The sequence below is a fragment of the Staurois parvus genome, unplaced genomic scaffold, assembly GCF_062004578.1.
Source record: "Staurois parvus isolate SC_StPar_1 unplaced genomic scaffold, SC_StPar_1.0 ptg000548l, whole genome shotgun sequence".
NCBI classification, from domain to species: Eukaryota; Metazoa; Chordata; class Amphibia; order Anura; family Ranidae; genus Staurois; species Staurois parvus.
In genome coordinates, this window is record NW_028318344.1 from 10,049,773 (window position 1) to 10,063,556 (window position 13,784).

At 44.4% G+C, this 13,784-nt stretch overlaps 1 long non-coding RNA gene across 1 annotated transcript; it reads right to left on the bottom strand.

The window, feature by feature from the left end:
* Window positions 1–7,221: 7,221 nt before the first annotated feature.
* LOC149451166 (uncharacterized) lies at window positions 7,222–13,058 on the bottom strand. The gene is made up of 3 exons (XR_016315141.1): window positions 12,904–13,058; window positions 11,002–11,121; window positions 7,222–7,605 (listed from the first exon to the last, which is right to left on the bottom strand). It is a non-coding gene; the product is annotated as an uncharacterized LOC149451166 (long non-coding RNA).
* Window positions 13,059–13,784: the final 726 nt, after the last annotated feature.

Consider the following 13,784-nt stretch of genomic DNA (forward strand, 5'->3'; position numbering starts at 1 on the left):
TGTACTGTGTCCGCAGTCTCTGGTCATCCCTGTACTGTGTCCGCAGTCTCTGGTCATCCATGTACTGTCCGCAGTCTCTGGTCATCCCTGTACTGTCCGCAGTCACTGGTCATCCCTGTACTATGTCCGCAGTCTCTGGTCATCCCTGTACTGTCCGCAGTCTCTGGTCATCTCCTGTACTTTCCGCAGTCTCTGGTCATCCCTGTACTGTCCGCAGTCACTGGTCATCCCTGTACTGTGTCCGCAGTCTCTGGTCATCTCCTGTACTGTGTCCGCAGTCTCTGGTCATCCCTGTACTGTCTGCAGTCTCTGGTCATCCCTGTACTGTGTCTGCAGTCTCTGGTCATCCCTGTACTGTCCGCAGTCTCTGGTCATCTCCTGTACTGTCCGCAGTGTCTGGTCATCTTCTGTACTGTTCGCAGTCTCTGGTCATCTCCTGTACTGTGTCCGCAGTCTCTGGTCATCCCTGTACTGTGTCCGCAGTCTCTGGTCATCTCCTGTACTGTGTCCGCAGTCTCTGGTCATCCCTGTGCTGTCCGCAGTCTCTGGTCATCCCTGTGCTGTCCGCAGTCTCTGGTCATCCCTGTGCTGTCTGCAGTCTCTGGTCATCCCTGTGCTGTCCGCAGTCTCTGGTCATCCCCTGTACTGTCCGCAGTCTCTGGTCATCTCCTGTACTGTCCGCAGTCTCTGGTCATCCCTGTGCTGTCCGCAGTCTCTGGTCATCCCTGTACTGTGTCCGCAGTCTCTGGTCATCCCTGTGCTGTCCGCAGTCTCTGGTCATCTCCTGTACTGTGTCCGCAGTCTCTGGTCATCTCCTGTACTGTGTCCGCAGTCTCTGGTCATCCCTGTACTGTCCGCAGTCTCTGGTCATCCCTGTACTGTGTCCGCAGTCTCTGGTCATCCCTGTACTGTCAGCAGTCTCTGGTCATCTCCTGTACTGTCCGCAGTCTCTGGTCATCTTCTGTACTGTTCGCAGTCTCTGGTCATCTCCTGTACTGTGTCCGCAGTCTCTGGTCATCTCCTGTACTGTGTCCGCAGTCTCTGGTCATCTCCTGTACTGTCCGCAGTCTCTGGTCATCTCCTGTACTGTCCGCAGTCTCTGGTCATCCCTGTACTGTGTCTGCAGTCTCTGGTAATCCCTCTACTGTGTCCGCAGTCTCTGGTCATCTCCAGTACTGTGTCCACAGTCTCTGGTCATCCCTGTACTGTGTCCGCAGTCTCTGGGCATCCCTGTACTGTGTCCGCAGTCTCTGGTCATCCCTGTACTGTGTCCGCAGTCTCTGGTCATCCCTGTACTGTCCGCAGTCTCTGGTCATCCCTGTACTGTGTCCGCAGTCTCTGGTCATCCCTGTACTGTGTCCGCAGTCTCTGGTCATCCCTGTACTGTCCGCAGTCTCTGGTCATCCCTGTACTGTGTCCGCAGTCTCTGGTCATCCCTGTACTGTGTCCGCAGTCTCTGGTCATCTCCTGTACTGTGTCCGCAGTCTCTGGTCATCCCTGTACTGTGTCCGCAGTCTCTGGTCATCTCCTGTACTGTGTCCGCAGTCTCTGGTCATCCCTGTACTGTGTCTGCAGTCTCTGGTCATCCCTGTACTGTGTCCGCAGTCTCTGGTCATCCCTGTACTGTGTCTGCAGTCTCTGGTCATCCCTGTACTGTGTCCGCAGTCTCTGGTCATCTCCTGTACTGTGTCCGCAGTCTCTGGTCATCCCTGTACTGTGTCCGCAGTCTCTGGTCATCTCCTGTACTGTGTCCGCAGTCTCTGGTCATCCCTGTACTGTGTCTGCAGTCTCTGGTCATCCCTGTACTGTGTCCGCAGTCTCTGGTCATCCCTGTACTGTGTCCGCAGTCTCTGGGCATCCCTGTACTGTGTCCGCAGTCTCTGGTCATCCCTGTACTGTGTCCGCAGTCTCTGGTCATCCCTGTACTGTCCGCAGTCTCTGGTCATCCCTGTACTGTGTCCGCAGTCTCTGGTCATCCCTGTACTGTGTCCGCAGTCTCTGGTCATCCCTGTACTGTGTCCGCAGTCTCTGGTCATCCCTGTACTGTGTCCGCAGTCTCTGGTCATCCCTGTACTGTGTCCGCAGTCTCTGGTCATCCCTGTACTGTGTCCGCAGTCTCTGGTCATCCCTGTACTGTGTCCGCAGTCTCTGGTCATCCCTGTACTGTGTCCGCAGTCTCTGGTCATCTCCTGTACCGTGTCCGCAGTCTCTGGTCATCCCTGTACTGTGTCCGCAGTCTCTGGTCATCCCTGTACTGTGTCCGCAGTCTCTGGTCATCTCCTGTACTGTGTCCGCAGTCTCTGGTCATCCCTGTACTGTGTCCGCAGTCTCTGGTCATCCCTGTACTGTGTCCGCAGTCTCTGGTCATCCCTGTACTGTGTCTGCAGTCTCTGGTCATCCCTGTACTGTTAATTAGTTTGCACTACTGTACGAGTTGTTTTTTCTAAACCAAAAGCTCGATATTCAGGTTTCATTGCAGTGTTGGCACTTTGAAAGAAATAAGTTGGTTTTGGGTTGCAGTTTGGGCACTCGGGCTCAAAAAGGTTCGCCATCACTGGTATAGGGGGTGTGTGCTATCCGACTGTTTTTATGTTGAATAAACTGTACTTTGTTTCTGCAAAACTGAAAATGTGGTGAAAAATGCATAGGTGTGAACCAGGTCTAAGATAAGTAAACATCTGCTTCCTTTACAGACTGCCTTTGCTTTAGATTTATCAGATCAATTCTTAATGGCACCTTCGAATATTTGAAAATGCTGCACATTTTCAGGTTTGTGAACCGCATAGCGCTGTGTGGCCGTGTTTCCCAAAAAGAGTTGGGGACTTTTTCCCTGTATCTCCTGCAGTTACAGCAGCCTATTCAAATGAATAGGATGCTCTGTCCACGCAAATGCATGTCACAAGACCCACACAAGTATTAACTCAGCTTTGCTGTCACCAAAACAGGTTAACCTCTTGCCCTCCAGAGGATTTACCCCCCTTCCTGATCAGGCCATTTTTTTGTGTTACGGCTCTGCATTACTTTAACTGACAATTGTGCGGTTATAAAACGCTGCACCCAAATGAAATTTACGTCTTTTTTCCCCACAAATAGAGCTTTCTTTAAGCGGTATTTGATCGCCTGTGCGGTTTTAATTTTTTGCACATAAAAAAAAAAGTCTGACAATTTTGAGAAAAAATATTTTTGACTTTTTGCTATTAAATATGTCCAGTAAAAAAGTTTCTAAAATCAAATTCCGTCATAGATTTAGGCCAAAATGTATTCTGCTACATGTATTTGCTAAATAAAATCCCAGTCCGTTTAAATTAATTGGTTTACATGAAAGTTATAGCGTTTACAAATGGCGGTATATATACTGGGATTTTTTTTTCTTAATAGCAATGGCAGCGATCAGCGACTTATAGCGGGACTACAGGACTGCGATGGGCATTCTGACACTGGGGGGAACTGACTTGGTGTCACTGACACTGACAGTGACACCAATACAGTGATCAGTGCTATTAAAAAGCACTGACACTGTATTAATGGCACTGGGTTGGAAGGGGTTAACATGTGGGGTGAGAAAAGAGTTAACTGTGTGCTGTTTCACACCAAGCTGTGTGTGTGCTTTCAATTGTAAGCACACTGCTTTGTATGGCTGTGCTATGGAGAGCCATACAAAGCAGTGTGCTGAAGCTGACAGGGAAGAGATCTGCATTGTTTAAATACAGTTCTCTCCCCGTCGGTAATGCTCAGTGATCACCAGGTGCCGGCAAGTAATCATCGGCCAGGACCCGGTGATTGACAACCGAGACCGCAAATAGCGGCGCGGGTAGGGCGTGCGTGCAGCTCGCACGTGTGCCCTACCCGTGAATGCAAAATCACATATATACTGTATACACTCCGCTTTTACAGCTAAAGGGGGAATGGATGAGCAGCTGTAAAACATGTCTCAACACTGATTTTACCACCCCCAACCACTAGTGTAAACAAGGTGTTAGTGCTGCAATTGCTTTGCATATTGTCTTGGTTAAAATGATATTAAAGCGGAGTTCCAGCTGAAAACAAAATAAATAAAAGTCAGCAGCTACAAAAACTGTAAGTGTAAAATACAATCACTTATCTGTCCCTCGGTCCAGCGGTGTCCTCACCACCGCTGGTTTCACCAGCCATCTTCTCTCCCTGGCGCTGGCATCTTCAGTGTGGGCACCCAGCTGTGACAGCTTGCACGTTCACAGCTGGGTGCCCACTGCGCATGCGCGAGAATCACTGCCCAAGTGCCCAAGAAGACTATGGGGAGGGAGGGGGGACAACTTCTGCTTCCAATCGCCTAGGTGATCGCAGTGGAAGTGGGAGCGGATACCTGTCAGATTTGGGTACTCGCTCCCCTCCCACTCCCCAAAGGTGCCAATCCTTAATGGGGAGCTGGGGTCAAGTGCTTAAAGCGGAGTTCCACCCAAAAGGGGAAGTTCCGCTTTAAGGACTGCTCCCCCGCTCCCCATTAAGGATTGGCACGTCTGGGGGAGCGGGTACCCGAATTTGACAGGTACCTGCTCCCACTTCCGGTCCGATCGCCTAGGCGATCGAAAGCAGAAGGTGTCCTCCCTGTAGTCTTTTGGGACATGTGACAGGTCCCAGAAGGCTACAGGACCATTCATGAAGCGCATGCGCAGTGGGTACCCGGCTGTGAAGCCGCAAGCTATCACAGCCGGGTGCCCACACTGAAGATGCCGGCCTCCTGGAATAGAGGACGGCTGGTGAAACGGGCTGCGGGGGAACACACCGCGGGACCAAGGGACAGGTAAGTGGCTGTTTTTTAACCGTTTCAATACCGTGCAATTTTACACCTTCCTGCCCAGTCCAGTTTTCAGGTTTCAGCGCTCTCACACTTTGAATGACAATTGCGCGGTCATACAACATTGTACCCAAACTAAAATTTTATCATTTTCTTCACACAACTAGAGCTTTCTTTTGGTGGTATTTAATCACCGCTGGGGTTTTTATTTTTTGCTAAATTAACAAACAAAGACAATTGTTCTTCATAAATTTAGGCCGAGATGTATTCTGCTACATGTCTTTGGTGAAAATAACCCAAATTAGGATGTATTATTTAGTTTGTAGGAAAGTTATAGAGTTCACAAACTATGGTATATATCTGAATATTGATCAATCCTGAAGTACTGACGGCCAATCTAATTTCTTGAGGTCCAAGAATGTCAGAACAGTACAGATATTCCCCAAATGACCCCTTTTTGCAGAGTAGACAGTCCGACGTACTTCATAAGAGGCATGGCGAGTTTTTTGAAGTTGTATTTTTTTGTCATAATTTTTCGGAAAATTAAAAAATTAAAAAAATAATTTTCACTATTTTTTTTTTTACATACTGTCACCAGTGCAGTACAGCGTCATCATATAACTGGCGTGGCGGTGAACAGGGACACTGACTGGTGACAGTATGAAAAAAAAATATATATATATATATTTTTTTTTTTATTATATTTAATTTTTTATTACATTTTTTTTAATTTTTTTTAAGATTTTTTTTTCATATTTTACTTTGACCAAAGTAGTGCAATGTTACCATAGTAACATTGTACTACTTTGGGAAAGTGATCAGTATTTTTTTTTTTTTTTTTTTTTTTTTTTTACACAATTTGCTTATAGCAAAGAATTACTTTTGCTATAAGCAAGCATTTACCTGAATGAAATCGATTCATTCAGCTTTTTTTTTTTTTTTTGTGCTTAGCTGTGATTTGGTCACAGCTAATCACATGACATGTGCATGTGATTAGCTGTGACCATTCACAGCTAGGCACTAGTATACGATGGATGGCATCATGAATGAAGCCATCCATTGTATACAACTGTCATGTGACCTGCTGTGATTGGTCACAGCAGGTCACATGGTACCAGCAACGGGAGCCGGTACTCGGATCTGTCATTGGCCGTGTCCGAGGTGCACGGCCGCTGACAGATCGCACTGCTGCGCCGCTCTGCATTAGCGCAAACGGCGCATGTGCGGGAGCACGCCAAATGGCGTGCACCCGGCATGCAGGGACACAATTGAAGCCGCCAAACGGCCATTGGCCGGGCGGCTAATGATTAAAAGTCAGCAGCTACAGTTTTTGTAGCTGCTGACTCTTATTTTTTGACAGGGTGAGTGGAAATCTGCTTTAAAGTAGAACTTTCCCTTTTGGGTGGAGCTCCGCTTTCGAGGCTAATGTTTTGTTTTAATAAAATAAAAAAAGGAGGTTATACCTACCTGCTCTGTGCAATAATGTAGTACAAAGCAGTCCCTTATCTCTTCTTTGGCAGTTCCCTGCCAGCGCCTCTTCCTGCAGGTGCCTGCATAGCAAGCTATGGGGGCACCCATGCAGGCGCACTCCTGAACTGTTAAACCCCGCCCTCTGATACCTTCTGACGCTGCTCTCAGAGTCTCCTGTGGGACCAGGAAGTCAGTGGCGCAATGCTGCAGATGGGACAGCACTAGATCAGTGAGAGGAGGAAGGTAAGTATTTATGGAGGAAGGGGGGAAGAAAGAAACATGTAGTGGGCCATTTTTCACCTTAATGCTGGATTGCATTAAGGTAAAAAAAAGGTCAGGCCCCTTTCCAACAGGCGGTCCAATCATGTCCGCCTGTCCATTTTTCAGATTGGCTTAACCACACCATCCATTCTCTTCTATAGTCGGATGTAAACGGACTTGTGTCAACAAATGCAAAGGGGAACCGTTTCCCTGTCTCGGCAGATTGGAGGGCACTTGGGTGTAAACAGGGGCGGACTGACCATTCGGGTACTCGGGCATTGCCCGAGGGCCCGGGGTCAGTAGGGGGCCCCATAAGATTCCCCTGGTACCTTTCATAGGCTTTTTTGGGTGCGGTTTGAGTGTGGGTGAGGACACAGGGGCCCCATGATCCCCTTTTTCCTGGGGGCCCCATGAGTTGTCAGTCCGCCCCGGGTGTAAACAGACAGCTGGTCCATTGACATCCGACTGCCCACAGTAAAGAGCGGGCTGTGTCTGTTTCCATTCTGCATAAGCGGAGCGCACACAGACCTATCATCCGCCTGCTCAGCGGGGGATCAGTGGACAGATTCCCTGCTGAGCAAGTGGATCGCAGACGGAGTCTGCCCTGTGTGAAAGGGGCCTTATACTTTAGCACCACTTTAAGTTCCATGATGCTAAATTACACATTAGCTACACAGTACGGTCATTATTGGTTGATCAATCACATGAGACTAGTGTATATAATAAAAATCTTTATTTGTACATTTATTGACTGGTCTTTTCAAGGCAGTGCATTTGCATTAATTTTGATGAAATATTTATTTTTCTTTCCAGCCATGGGAGATGACAGTCCTTCAAGTGTACTGAACAAATATGGTCTTCATGCAATGGAAGGTAAAGCATCTTTCAGGGCAGATGAGTTCATTGTTTTAGTCCAGCAGTAGAAAGGTAGGTTGTGATATCTGGAATCTAGTGAACTGTGTTTTTATTACAAATGTTGGCAAGCAGAACAACAGTTGTTTCCAAGAATGAAGAATAATTTAAGATTCAGAAGTTTTGAAAAGGACCCAAAACAGACCAGACAATTGGATTAGAATAGCCTGAGATTTTTGATAACATACCTGGAGATAAAGAAAAAAAAATATCTGTGATACAACGGGTATGTTTTACTGTAAGTATAATACTATAATACCTCATTTGGTACATTTGAAGGAGATGTATGCAGCATGCATTTTCATGTTATAGCATCAGCATTGTGATAACAATACAAGCATCAGTTATTTTTGACATTCCATTATAAGAACACTTAAAAAAAACTCCTTTCATGTGGTGAATTCTGCCTGTCTCCTTGCCATCGCTTTCCACAACTTCCTGCATTCTTTGCCACTTCTCTGCTGTTTACTTTCAATTTCTAAGGACTGCATATCCCATGGTACCTTGGTGCCTAAATTCTGTACTGACTACGCCTCCTGAAACTCCTCCTCTCAGCATCTCCGTAGTTCAGAAGGCAGGCTCTGTGAAATGTGGGACACGGCAATGCCTACTCACAGGGAATAGTGAATACATGTCACAGGATTCAAGGAAGTAAATGTGTGGGGATCTTCACAAAGTGAGTATACAAACTTCAAGATCCTTCAGATTAATAGGAATAGGCTAGAAATAATTGAAATACAATAGAAATGAATCTATGATTTTACATTTTTGCCCATAGATACAGTTTTCGGGTAAAAGCAGCCTCAGCTCAATTCATCCATACCATGTCTCCAACATGTTTTTCCCCTCCCTCGGGGCTTAATCATGGGGGGCAAGTCCAGGCAGGACCTGCCCCACATGATTAAGCCCCAGGGGTGGAGCAAAACATGTTGGAGACATGGTCTGGATGAATCGAACTGAGGCTGCTTTTACCTGCTTACCACTTAGGCCAGGTGAGGTGTGCAGCGGCCGGGCTATCTCTTTATATTTTTGTAGTATGGTATGCTGCTCTGTTGTATCCTACTTCAAAAACCAGGTTCTTTACAGTCAAAACCACTTTTCTACTGGAAGTGATAAAACAGTGATTGACATTGGTTTTTGTTTCTGGTGTACGTATATATTTTTTTTAGGGAAATCTTTTCATAAGTTATATATATATATATATATATATATATATATATATATATATGTGCACATTATATTTATGTCTGTCTCTTTATTTCTCCCTCTCTCTCCCAATACAGTATATATATATATATATATATATATATATATACTGTATACACACTATATTGCCAAAAGTATTGGGACACCCCTCCAAATCATTGGATTTACATGACCACAGGTGTATAAAATCAAGCACCTAGGCATGCAGACTGCTTCTACAAACATTTGCTAAAGAATGGGTCATTCTCAGGAGCTCAGTGAATTTAAGCGTGGTACCGTGATAGGTTGCCACCTGTGCAATAAGTCCATCCGTGAAATTTCCTTGCTACTAAATATTCCATGAACAATGGTTAGTGGTATTATAACAAAGTGGAAGCAACTGGGAACAGCAACTCAGCCACAAAGTGGTATGTTACGTAAAATGCAGGTTCAGCGCTGCTGAAGCTCACAGTGCGCAGAAGTCCCCAACTGTCTGCAGAGTCATTAGCTACAGACCTCAAAACTTGGTGTGGCCTTCAGATTAGCACAACAACAGTGTGTAGAGAGCTTCATGGAATGGGCAGCTGCATCCAAGCCTTACATCATCAAGTGCAATGCAAAGTGTCAGATGCAGTGGTGTAAAGCACGCCACCACTGGACTCTAGAGCAGTGGAGACGTGTTCTCTGGAGTGACGAATCCGATGAACGTTTCAGGGTTTGGCAGTTGCCAAGAGAACAGTACTTGTCTGATTGCATTCTGCCAAGTGTAAAGTTTGGTGGAGGGGGGATTATGGTGTGGAGTTGTCTTTCAGGGGTTGGGCTTGGCCCCTTAGTTCCAGTGAAGGGAACTCTTAAGGCGTGAGCATACCAAGATATTTTGGACAATTTCATGCTCCCAACTTTGTGAGAACAGTTTGGGAATGGCCCCTTACTGTTCCAACATGACTGCGCACTAGTGCACTAAGCAAGGTCCATAAAGACATGGGTGAGTTTGGGGTGGAGGAACTTGACTGGGCTGCACAGAGCCTTGACCTCAACCCAATAGAACACCTTTGGGATGAATTAGAGGGGAGACTGCAAGCCAGGCCTTCTCGTCCGATATCAGTGCCTGACTTCACAAATGGGATGCCATTAAAGTTAATGTGCATGTAAAAGCAGGCATCCCAATACTTTTGGCAATACAGTGTATATATAAATAAATATATATATATGTATATATATATATATTGTGACAGTATGAAACGCAAGGTGATTGATGGACGTTATGGGGTTTATTTACTACAGCTGCTTCACTCAGAATCGCGTCCACTTCTGCATAGAAACCAATCAGCTTACAGGTTTTATTTCTAAAGCTTAATTGAACAAGCTAAGATTAGAAGCTGATTGGCTACCATGCACAGCTGCAACAAATTCTGAGTGAACCAGCTTTAGTAAATAAACCCCCATGTGTCACCTTGCATGCGGTCATATCTGGGAGCTTAAGGTGGAGCCCAGTCCGGGTTTTCCAGGCCACTATGGCAGAGACAGTTCCGGACCTGATTTTGTGGTCCACTGATGACCACCAGCAGGTGGTATAAAGCAGGTAGGACTGGATCAAGAAGTTGCTCTTGGCCTGAGAGTCATATCTGAGTGAGCTGTGGATGAAAGTTTGTGTTATACAAGCAAGGAAAAGGTTTGCATACTGGTTTCATTTTTGTTGGTGACAGGGAGAAGCCCTTCACATTTGAGAGAGGAATCTTATGTGTTTAGTTAGTGCCTGGATGGCGAGGATTTATTTTTGATTTTGTTTGTTTTGATGCTTGCAACCTTGTACATAAAACTGACCACAAGTCAGATTTTAAGAAAGCCCTGCTGTTTGGACTACCTTTTTTTTTCCCCAGGGAAGGTGATCCCCCAACTGGGCTACCCCCCACTATATATATATATATATATATATAATACCTAAAACATGGAGCAGATGGAGCTGTACACATGGCAGCATTAGTGCTGCCACATGTCACAGTGAGGCAAAAATAACGTTCCTTGCAGAGTTCAGCAGGTGTTGAATTGCAAGCTGCTTCCATTCACTTTTATTGACATGTTTCAGTTCATTAAATAAATCCTCTATACTACCATAGTGCTTACATTGGTGTCCAGTGTGACTGGTCATCACTAGGCTCTGTACCTTTAGCCTGTGCTCTGTGCTGTCTAATGACAGTGGGGGCAGCGGCTTTGTGCATGCACCAATCAAAACAGGAGGAATGTACAGGTACATCCACTAGCCCTAGTAAGGTTGCCATCTGTTGGTTTAGATGCAATGGCCGAGTGGAAAGTGAGTCTCTCTATATTATTGATAAAGATGGTAGTGAAACCTGACAGAGGTTCTAACCCATCTCCACTCCACTATTGAGAAATCTTACCACCAATAGCGCAGAAACTGAAACAGCCATTGAAACAACACTTTGCAGAACCACACTGTGAATCCTCATAACATTCGTCCTGTTGATATTTACATATCTGGCGATTAGGTAGGGGGCATCCTGCAAGAAAGTGAAAAAAAATCATGAAAATAATGTTCCTTTGGTACACCACAGGGTATAAATATTTAGATTAACATATGCGCCCCAATTATGAATGTGTGCTGTTAACAATTGACAGTCATACAGTGACTACAAAAGAAGCAACTATCATACTGCTTTATCTACTGTTCTGGGATTTCAGTATATCCACACATTAACAGCAACAAGATGTAACTATTTTATAGTATGTAGAGACAATAGCTGAAAGCAGTAGAGAGTGGTTGCATCCAGGTCATTTAGGGCTCCTTTGCTTACTTTTCTGACCTACCGCTGAGCTGCTTGCAGGCAGTTTGACAGGTACTCGTAGATGGAGAATGTGTGCACAGACCGCGATGCAGAGTGTGTGCATCTAGACTGCTCACCCGCTGCTGCACACTTGTCAAATTAGAAAGAGTGGCTGTGTCTCTACAGCCACTGCATCCCCATAGAGTTGCATAGCCGCCTGCACATAGCTCCTGGCAGCTATAGCTGCATGAACAAGCAGTAACAGGACTGAAGCATTACATTACAAAGCAGTGCAAGTTCCATCTGTTGATCATACAATATATTGTGGGAGGTAGTAGGTGTAGCAACCAGACAGAAAGGAAAGATAGGCTAGAGAGAGGTACGAGATGTTGAAAAGGTGAGAAGGAGATACAGATTGACTAAGCAATCCAATAAGAACCAAAGTTTGACCCCAGAGCCATTTCTTTTCTTACAGACCTGGTCAGACACAGCTATTCTCTTCCCTTGTACAACAAGCCTTTTTATTGACACTTGTTAAGAAGGATGTGATTAGAGATGTAGTAGATCAGTCTTTCTCAGCACGGGTTCCTCTAAGGTTACTAGAAGTTCCTTGAGCAATGGGCAGGGGCAGATTGATCTGTCTGACCATCAATGTAAGGGTACACTAAACGGACCACCAATGTAAGAGTGTTTTTCTCCCAGTGAACACAAATCTAAGTGCCCTTCTCCCACTGTTGACCAATTTAGAGAAGCACTACATTGACCACCAATGTGAGTGATTACTCCTCCAATGACCATCGATGTAACAGGTCACTATAATTTTTAATATCTGCATTTATTTTCTGGCCAATATTATTATAAATTAATAAAATAAATACCCATTTTAAGCAGGGGTTCCTGAATATTACTTCAAGAGTACTTGTGGGGTAAGATGTTGAGAGAGGTTATGCTGGATGTTTACAAAAGACTGAAGTAAACAGAGATCCTCCATAATAATGGTTCCTAACCTAGTAAAGCTGGCAATACACTTTTCAAATTGTAGCCAATTCCTGCTGAATCTGCAAAATTCAAGCTGTGGGGGACCCTGTTGGTGCCACCCGGCTAAACAAAAGTTGATTTTTCAATTGACTTTTGTAGAGGGAGCTGGGTTGAAAATTGTCAGCCAAAGAGAGAATGTATCCAATCAGCAAAACAAATAGAGAGAATGGATCTTCCTAATGGGGGTACAGAGAGCAATAAAAAAAAACCTGACAACCCCACCAACACTCTATCCAAGTTTAAAAAAAAAAAAAAGGTTTAGCTTTAGATACACATTAGGATGAAGGAGTTACCCCTAGGGCTACAAATGATGCTATTTGTCTGCTACTTGGATGACAAATCATCATGATCATTACAGAACAAGCCCTGTTGAATGCGACTAACTGCTACTAGTTGCACACCATGACTTGGATAAATGAGAAGTGAGTAGGACAGAGAGCAAGAGAATGAGTTTGAGATAACATATCTATTAATGCTTACCTGGCTTTGGTATATAGAACCCTGAAGCTTCTAAATGAAGGGTGGCAATAACACAGAGAAGAAGCAGGTATCCCAGCGATCTCATTTTGGCTGAGTTGTGTATTGTATGTACTATAATAAGATATGAAGCAGTATTTATACTCTACTGCATGACAGAAATAAAGGAGTTGTCTGGATCCTAAAAAAAATGCTTTGCTGTTTTCTCTCTCAGTACTCCACCTGCACATTGTGCAATAAAAAAAATACAGCATTAAAAAAACATAAAATATGCAAATGATATACAGCATTTAACAAAAAAAATATATGACCCTTTTGTATTTAAACAGCATATAATTACAATGTGAAGACATCAGGAAACACCCACCTCATCTAACTTGTTAATAATGAATGAAAAGAGTGTTTATCACACCCCTCTCCACCCTAATTTACAAGTAGAAAACAAGGGTGAGGTTAATAAAAATGGGAGCCAAAAAGGTCAAATTGCCAACACAGCAATGCCCAAGTAAATGGCACACATTGTTATTCTAAACATTAATTAAAACCACCAGAATTTCAGATTAATACTTAAGAGCTCAAAAAGCTACAAACAGTAGTAGTCATTGAGAACCTAGCTTGAAAACTGACTTACATAACAGCAGCATAAAAACATAAGTTAAAAAAGCTATAGATAATAAAAAACGCTTTTATTAAATATGAAAATGAAGGACCGCTATCATCATTTAAACATTACAAAGAATATAACAGAATATGGAAAAAGGAAAAAAAGGCCACAAAAATTGAAAACAAAAGACAGATTGCAAAAGATAGCAGGACCAACCCCCAAAACATTCTTCAACTATATTAATAGTAAAAAGATTTGGTCCGAGCACGTAGGCCTTTAA